The sequence below is a fragment of the Glycine max genome, chromosome 15, assembly GCF_000004515.6.
Source record: "Glycine max cultivar Williams 82 chromosome 15, Glycine_max_v4.0, whole genome shotgun sequence".
Classification (NCBI taxonomy): Eukaryota; Viridiplantae; Streptophyta; class Magnoliopsida; order Fabales; family Fabaceae; genus Glycine; species Glycine max.
In genome coordinates this window covers 20,504,872-20,514,361 of record NC_038251.2, presented here as the reverse complement: position 1 = coordinate 20,514,361, position 9,490 = coordinate 20,504,872, and the positions used below count along the sequence as shown (strand labels likewise).

General features: G+C 34.5%; 1 protein-coding gene across 3 annotated transcripts in view; it reads right to left on the bottom strand.

The window, feature by feature from the left end:
* Positions 1–4,696, bottom strand: part of LOC106796113 (uncharacterized) — a 9,108-nt gene extending 4,412 nt beyond the window's left edge. The window contains exons 1-4 of one of the 3 annotated variants that reach the window (XR_005888870.1): positions 4,462–4,695; positions 4,161–4,286; positions 2,965–3,046; positions 2,788–2,865 (exon numbers count right to left, since the gene is read on the bottom strand). The gene's annotated coding sequence lies outside the window, so the exon portion shown is untranslated. Of the gene's footprint in view, positions 1–2,787; positions 2,866–2,964; positions 3,047–4,160; positions 4,287–4,461 lie in introns of all 3 variants that reach the window. The other 2 variants (XM_026125600.2, XR_005888871.1) reach the window with 2 other exon arrangements.
* Between the last annotated feature and the right edge of the window lie 4,794 nt (positions 4,697–9,490).

The window sequence follows — 9,490 nt, the reverse complement described above, 5'->3', positions numbered from 1 at the left end:
ACAATAGATGCTTCAGGACGGTGTAGATTTTTGGTATACCCTTTTAAGATCTTCATGTATCGCTCAACCGGATACATCCACCGCAAATAAACAGGACCACAACATTTGATTTCTCTGACTAGATGAATAATTAAGTGAACCATGATGTCAAAGAATGCAGGCGGAAAATACATCTCCAACTCACACAATATAATAGCAGCCTCGTTTTCCAAGTCATCAAACTTGACCGGATCAAGGACTTTGCTACATATGGCATTGAAGAAAAAGCACAGCCGAGTTATGGCAAGCCTGACTTTGTTAGGCAAAATGTCTCGTATGGCCACCGATAACAATTGTTGCATCAAGACGTGACAATCATGAGACTTTATGCCTACCAACTTAAGCTCCTTCAAATGCACAAGGCTCTTAATATTTGAAGAGTATCCTTGTGGTACTTTAACCTGGCGCAGACACTGGCACAAACTGATCTTCTCCTTTCTGGATAAAGTATGACAAGCTGGAGGCAAGTATATTTTTTTACCATCAGACCTTGGATGCAACTGCGATCGTATGCCCATGTCAGCTAGATCTTGACGGGTATTTAGACCATCTTTCGTCTTGCCCTGAATGTTAAGGAGTGTCCCAATGACACTGTCACATACATTTTTCTCTACATGCATAACATCAATACAATGTCTAACATCTAGATCAGACCAGTACGGAAGATCAAAGAAAATGGACCTTTTCTTCCATATGCAACTCTTACTTTTATCCTTCTTTTGGGTCTTTCCAAATACAGTATTAAGGTGTTCAACCCGCTGGAAGACCTGCTCACCAGTTAACGGTGTCCGCGCAGTTTCGTGCTCTTGACTTCCATTAAAAGCTTTTTTCAATCTTCTGTAAGGGTGATGAGCTTTTAGAAAACGGCGATGTCTAGTGTACACTGTTTTTCTACCATGTTTCAGTTGTATGTAGCTTGTGTCTTCTTCACAGATGGGACATGCAAGATGACCCTTAACACTATAACCGCTCAAATTCCCATATGCTGGAAAGTCATTAATGGTACAAAATAGCATTGCACGCATTTGAAAAGTCTCCTTGCGAAACCCATCAAACACTAAAACCCCCTCATCCCACAACTTTCTCAGGTCTTCAATCAACGGACTTAGATAAACATCAATGTCATTTCCTGGTTGTCTTGGGCCTGATATCATCATAGACAACATCATGTATTTTCGTTTCATACACAACCAAGGAGGCAAATTGTAAATCACTAGCAAAACTGGCCACGAACTGTGTTGAGTGCTTAAATTGCCATATGGATTCATTCCATCAGTGGCTAGTCCAAGCCTAAGATTTCTTGCCTCTTTGCCAAAATCCGGATACAAACGGTCTATCTTCTTCCATTGCAAGGAATCAGCCGGATGACGAAGCATTCCATCACAGTTTCTCTCATTTGCATGCCATGTAAGGTCTTTTGCGTCGTCTCCATTAGCAAACATACGCTTAAACCTTGGAATGATCGGAAGATACCACAACACCTTCGCTGGGGGGCCCTTGTTTGAGTTTTCATCACTACTACACTCCTCATCATCCTTGAGTTTGTACCGTGATACCCCACACCTAGGGCATTTCGACATTTCTTGAAATTGATGTCTGTATAATATGCAATCATTCGGGCAAGCATGAATCTTCTGATACTCCATACCCATGGGACACAATATTTTCTTTGCTTGATAGTAACTTTTAGGCAATGTGTTTTCCTCTGGAAGCATGTCATGCACTACTTGAAGCAGTGAACTAAAGCTTTTGTCACTCCACCCATATCTGGCTTTGATATTAACCAGACTTAAAACTGCCGACAACAGCGTCAACGAATTCTTGCACCCCGGATACAAAGGTTTCTTTGAATCAGTTTGTAATGTATCATACATAGGGGCATGTGCTTGCTGAAAAGACTCTTGTCCAAGGTCACGAATCATATCCTCCAAGCGATCTCCCATTTCTACATCAAACGGTTCGGATTGTTGCCCACTCTGCATGTCTGTCATTTCACCATGCCATATCCACGTCGTATAATTCCTCTTAATTCCATCACACAACAGATGCTCTCGTATGTCATCCAGTATTTGTCGTCTTCCATTCAAACAATTGATGCAAGGACAATAATATTTTCCATCTTCATCCGGTTGACCTCTTTCTGAAGCAAATTGTAAGAATTGCTCGACGCCTTCCTCATATTCTGGGCTGATGCGACTTTCATTCATCCAACTTCGATCCATCTAAGTAATAACTCGGTCATACTCTCAAAGTTATTCGATGCATGAAAATCTCACTTTTTTATTATAGGTGTGGCCCTATCCCATTCGGCAAGACCGTCTTTTATGGTAGCTTCATACATCAGGGTTAATTCTATTTTGTTAAATTTGACAAAATTTTGGCAGCATTTCGCATTGGTCTCTAAGTACACAACATGAAATCGGTGAAATTAATTTCCCGATAATCAAGTATGCACTCAGAGAACAACTAGAAACGCATTACCAAAATTTCATCAAATTAAACAAAATAATTTTAACCTTAACACATGAATCTACCATAAAAATATCAGTCTCCCCAAACTGTCCAAACGGACAATTCAAGATTAAATACAATGATTAATGCAAACTATCCGCAAGAATCATTGCATCCAATCTCAAACGGGAATCTAAGGTTCACTCATCATGAACACAATTTGTATAGCATATATCAATTGTCATTAATGGCAGTGAACACGTAATAAAAATATTCATTGGTAACAAACATTTGTACCTGTGATGATGAGCAGCACGGTCCAAAATGAAAACAAGAATCAAAGAAATAACTGAATGAACACCTACATAAGACAATCTTGTGTATGATAAAAAAAAAAGAGTAAGATTAAGTATAACAAGCGCTCAGAAGATACGAGAACAATTTATTCTAAATTATACACACAACTTCTATTACCTCTCACAAGATCACACGAGAGATGTGGGAGGTGGGGATTCAAACACGACTGCGCTGAGTTTTGTGTGTGTTCTCTAATTGGCTGAAATGAATAATAATCAGAACACAAAATTCAGCACTAGACATTATAAACATACGCGCATCATAAATATAAATTCACACAATGACAGCAAGATAATGCAAATTACACTACTCCCCCAACCAAACGTGATACATTAATCTCCTTTTGTTGTTTCTTTCAAAATGAATTAGGGACCCAGCCAGCACATGTCGCGTGTGACGGGAAGGGATGAACCTTCATTTCAAACTTGCCGCCATCTAATCCAACCCAAATACGTCACAAATCTCTTTTTCCAACCATACCCTACACCCAATTAATTTGAAACCCGTATCTATTTCTTAACCTTTTGTGAACGAGTGTCTAACAATATTTTAATTTTATAGTTCGGTAATCATTTACTTCTTATTAATTTATTATATTCATATATTTCATTACTATGTGAATGTGAGACCTGTTCCATTTTTCAGTTGGACATCAAATTTTTAATAGAAATATTTAAGTAATAATATAATAAGAGTTTAATGAAAAATTACATGCACTATCAATTAAACAATGTTATAATTAGATAACAGTTAAAATTATTTTATGTTATTAATATATAACTTATTTTTAATAATGTCTCATGTTAATATTTGATTTTGAATGTTTTTTATTGGAATCGAATTAGTTGATTAAATATTAAATATTAAGTTTGTAAATAAACTAGAATCACATCATTGAAATAGTGGAGATCAAAATTTTGAAGGGAAAAAAAAACTAAATTCATGAAAAGATGATGAAAAAAATATTAAAAGTGTAATTAATTCAACTTAAGGTGAAACTAGTTCTTATAATCGTTTTCATTTTAAGTTTTAATCTAACAAAGGTAAGTTTTAGTTCCTACTTACGCATACAGAAAAAAAGTTGAGTTTAGATTCTAATTATTAATATCATAAATTACTTTCTGGTTGAGGAGGTCGTCCTTATCCGAAGAATACGTTGTTCCTTCGCCAAGCTTTAGACGAGTTTTTATGTGATTTAGCTTCTGTTGCTTAATTCCTTTCGTTACGTTTCTCATTTCTTCACTAAAAAAAATGGAAGAGAGAGAGAGAGAGAGAAGAGATTGGAATTGGAGTTAAAGAAAATGAAGGAAAACCTGTTATCAGGATGAATAACGAAGTCTTTAACTAAGTCCATGGAGAAGCCTCGGATTCCATGGAGAAGAGCTTGGCGACTGAACTTGCTCCAAGTCGAGTTGAGTCCCAACTGGTTCTCTATCAGACTGAAATAAAAAAATATCACTACAACAATCAACACATACTCGTGTAGGAAAGCTAAACAGAATACAAAAAATGGAAACGAAAATGCGAAATTCAAAAACGGAATTGGAGAAATGAACAACAAAATATGAGGTCAAAAAAAGAAACGCTACGAGAGAGAAAGGAGGAGGGAAGCACCCATGGTGGCGACGGCGCTGATCCGAGGACGGGGAGTGAGCGGAGAGGCGGAATGGAGGCGGTGGCTCCACCGCGGAACGGAGCAGAGGAGGGAACGAGCGGTGGCGGAGAAGGAAGAAGTGCAGGGAGTGAAAGAAGCGAAGTTTCTAGAAGGAGAGGGAAAGAAGAGTTTAGGCGGAATGGAGGCCGTTGTTATATAAAATATTGGCCAGAAAATTAAATGAAATAATATTGACATCTCCCGCTTGCCTTTCCCTCTTCAGGACGTCGGCTAATAATTAATGGGATATTATGTTATATATGGATTGAATTTAATTTACATATAGTGAGAGTGTGAATTTTATATTATAAGTTAGAATAAATATTTTTTGAAGTAATTATTAAAAAGAATAATAAGTTTTTATTATACTATTAATAATTTATAATTAAATGAGAATATTTTATCATCATGAAAATGTTTTCTATTTAATTTCATGTCCATTATCCTTTATTCAATAATTTAACAATTTGCTACGAAAAGTAAATCCATATGCCGTAGGTAACACGCAATTCACAAATAAAATCAAATACATCTCCCGTAGCCCGTAGGTAATATACGCATATTAATATAACATTTACGTTGATACTATTAATTAATTTCAATATATATTCTAATAATATTTAATAATTTAAAATTAATTTTATCCTGACAGTAAAAATTATATAGCAATGAATTTTTATTATCTGACTTTATTTTTATTTTGAGGTTTTAAAGTTTTGAAAAAATTTAATAAAAGTCAATATTTTTTGTTCACTTAAAATAATTATTGAATTATATACTTATTCATCCACGTCATATGAGGCAATTATGGGGGTTAAGCATGACAAATTACCATCATAATAGTATAATTTTTTTCGGGATTAAGTGGGCCTGTACCTACCTTCATGTGTAGGTCCACATTATCGTGGTAGTTTACCTTTCCACTTGCTAGCAAGATATTAAAAAATATAAGAATTTCATTAATAACCATGTATTATTAGTGTAAATTTGTTTTATTATTAATTGATTAAAAATTAATATTAATATGACTTTAATTTTACATAATTATTATAAAAATTAATAAATGTGTCATAGATAATAATTTATAATTAAATAATAATAAAATTATTTTACATTATCTACATTAATTATTTTCTAAAGTCGTTCTTATTAATACAGAGTGTTAATAATTATAAAATATATAATGTTACACCCACATATATACTTCTATTTTATAAATATATGTTGCATATAATTGTGCGAGGATGTGAATGCAGTAGGATAACTCCAAACAATTAAGTTGCCGAGACAAAAAATATGGCGAAATCTGATCAAATTTTGTTGATTAAATAATAATAAAATTAAATTTACGAAATTCATTTTAAAAATTTAGTTTAATTTTTAAATGTTTACCTTTTGAATTTATAATTGTTTCTTAATTATTATATATTTTTAATTAAAATATAATTAATAACGCAATATATGATTTTTTTAAAATATATAAAAATTAAAAAAAAATTTATATTAACATCGGTTGTTTGGAAAACCGATGTTAACATATCACACGTTAACATCGGTTTTCCAAAAAACCGATGTTAACTAATGATGTTAACATCGGTTTTCCAAAAAACCGATGTTAACGTGTATGCATTAACATCGGTTTTTTGGAAAACCGATGTTAACATATTATACGTTAACATCGATTTTTGAAAAACCGATGTTAACAAATGATGTTAACATCGGTTTTCCAAAAAACCGATGTTAACATCATTAGTTAACATCGGTTTTTTGGAAAACCGATGTTAAGAATGATACTTTATTTACAAATATGCCACCGCGTTTAACTTAACATCGGTTTTGTAAAAAACCGATGTTAATAAGCCGATGTTAAAACTACTTTTTGTAATAGTGTAAAGATTTAATGTTATGTTTGGTTGAGAGGAAGGGAGATCAATATAAAAGAAATTTTATGAGTTTCATGTGAATTTCACACATCCTATATTCTGTTATTGTAATTCAGAAAAATCTTTGACCTCTTTTCATCCTGTTAACCAAATACAGTATTAGTGTTAACGCACGGTGCTACACATGGAAATGCTCAAAGTTAGAGAGCAAGAATCTGATTCCTCTCAACAAATCGAGGAGGACTGGAGAAGACATAGAAGTGACACGTACGTGATGAGTAACAACTTTTTAAGTACTATATTCAGAGAAAAACAAAAAAATCAGCTGACGATTTTACCAAGAGAAGTGGAGTAAAGGGGGCTATGCATGTGATTTAGCTCGAGGATCTTATGTGATTTCTTATTCTCTATTTAGGTATATTTAAAAGCAAAAGAAATCAGCTGATAAATTTACAAATTAGAGAATAAAGATGAAATGGGGGTAACTTTCTTCTTGTGGAGGAATATTCCACTTCGTAAGAGAATTGGCAGCAATAAGAATTGAGAATCTTGCGGATGTTTTGGATGAGGAACTGGGAGTATATCATTAATTAGTGGGAATGTGGGATAATAAAGTCCTCTTTCAAATGAATATTGAATATTCACAGAAGGTGATTAAAAACTTTTACGTGCTCATGTTTCACATGCGTGATTAAAAGTGGACGGTAAATTATATTTTTGTTTTAATTTCTACTATTTGAGGTAATTTTGATGATCCCAAATTTAACCTACAATTAAGTGTTATAAATTTGTTGATATTATTTTTTACACTATACTACTAGGAAAAACATTTTCTACAACAGCGAAACGACAACGGTTGATCAAGAACTGCCTTAGTATGTAAGGTGGTGCCAATTTTGTAAATAAGAGATCATCAACGAAGATGATTTTACGAAAATCACTTTAAAAGGCTGTTATTCTAAGACGCTTTCAAAAACCGTCTTAGAATATTTTTTGCTATTTTTAATATTCAATGTCTTTTTTTACTCTCGCGCTCACTGATTCTCAGTCTCCCCCTCTCCCTCTTCGACTCCTCCTCTAGGGTTTCCAAAATGGAGCAGCCGTGCCGGTTCCTACTTCCACCCAGCCCAACCGGTTCTACGTCCACTCCGCCACCTCTCACGGCGCCATGAACAACGTTCGCAAGGACCTCATCCACGACTTTCCCCAGAAAACCATCTTCGACTTCTTCAACGAGAATGACCTCTCTTTCGACGTCTACTACCAGAACATGCTTGCCACGCTCTTCTTTAAGTGTCTGCACAAGCTCAAGAATGCGGTAAAGCTCCATGACTACGCCTTGAAGTTCAAGAAGCACGCCCTAAAGGGGAAGCTGCTGAACTATGTTGTGGTGGAGCAGAGGTACTTTGATGTGGAGGTTTTTCCGACGAATGATGACCACCCCTCACAAGACGTGGCGGTCGAGCAAATGTTCGTGAAGGAGGTGTATGAGGTTTTGAGGAAGAGTCTGCAGTGGGAGGAGATGGCGGTGTTGATTACGTACGATGAGCATGGTGGATTTTATGATCATGTGACGACATCGGTGGAAGGGGTGCCTAACGCCGATGGGATCATTGGGCCCCGCCCTTATTACTTTCGGTTTGATAGGTTGGGGGTAAGGGTGCCCACATTTATTATCTCGCCTTGGATCGACAAGGGTACTGGTATGTGCTCTAAAGTTTCCTGCTTTTTCATGTTGTGTTGGTTAACTGAGATTTGAGATGATTTGGGTTTTGTTTGGTTTGTTTTATTTCATTAAAAATTTAGAAGATTATTTTTAACACAAGTGTTTTCAAAAATAAAAAATAGAAACTGTTGATAGATGTTTTTCATTTTTTTCTAATCTTAAATCAATATTTTCCATTTTTCTATCTCGTGTGCATGTGCTTTGTGTGAATGCAGACGGATGGGAATTAAAATCGTTGGGTTAAATCAGATTGGAAAAAAAGATGAAAACCTGGTTAGGGAGTGGAACCACACCTCTGGTCAATGGAATGGAGACACTAATGACAAAGGTAAACTAAATTCCTATATTGAATAGTGTTGTATTATTTCTTGCTCATGTTTACTTTTGGCTAAAATTGGTATTAAGATATGTTTGGTTTTGGCTTAATGTTGCTATCTATGCAGGTATTCAAACCAGTGAGGATTAAAGATTCTATGCTATTTTAGTTGAGTACCCTGAATTCAGCAACAAGGATAAGACACTAGTCTTCCAATTTTCTGTCAAGCATGAACAGAAGCTTGACTGCGGTGGTGGTTACATGAAGTTACTTAGTGGTGATGTTGATTAGAACAAATTTAGGATGTAGCACAGGTAATCCACCAATAGATTTTGAATATACTTTGATATCATGCATATTAGAATAGAAAAAGAAATAATTTATTTCTCTAATAATATTTGAATGATACATCAATTGATTTATAGACATAATTAGTTCGAAAGAGGAAACCAAATCTATTATAGTCAGGAAAATTCATGAAGCAATAAATAGCCTATTATCTATGGTCTGATCATAATCCAGATTTTATTCAAATATGATTCTGAATAGATTTATTACAAAATCAAATCAATGCATAAATTTGGAAATAATTGATACTCAATTAAGGACATACTTGCAACATATCCAAGCTGCAAATGAAAGGACAAACAACAAATCAAGAAATTCAATTTTATCATTCTAGTTTCTTCACAGCTACATAATTGAACACTGTTGACTTTTTCAATGGTGTATTTATTATATGAATTATTATTAACATTAAAAAGTTGGTTTCGGGTGACCTTGCAGTTTGTTAGAGGAAGTCACAGAAGTCCCCAGCAACACATTTTTACTAAATGACTCTCAACTAAAGGCTTTTAGTTTATTTACTCATGATTTACAAAGAGCATATGCCTGTATTTTGTTCTCTTTTACCTTGTATCCTTGGCAATTGCATGGAAGTTTGAAATGAATGTTGGTTGTTGGACTAGCACTACACACCAATGAGATATATAGATTAATGCTTAGTACTTGTAACAATAGAAAATACTAGGTAGTTGCTATATATTGGCACAATAAATTGACAT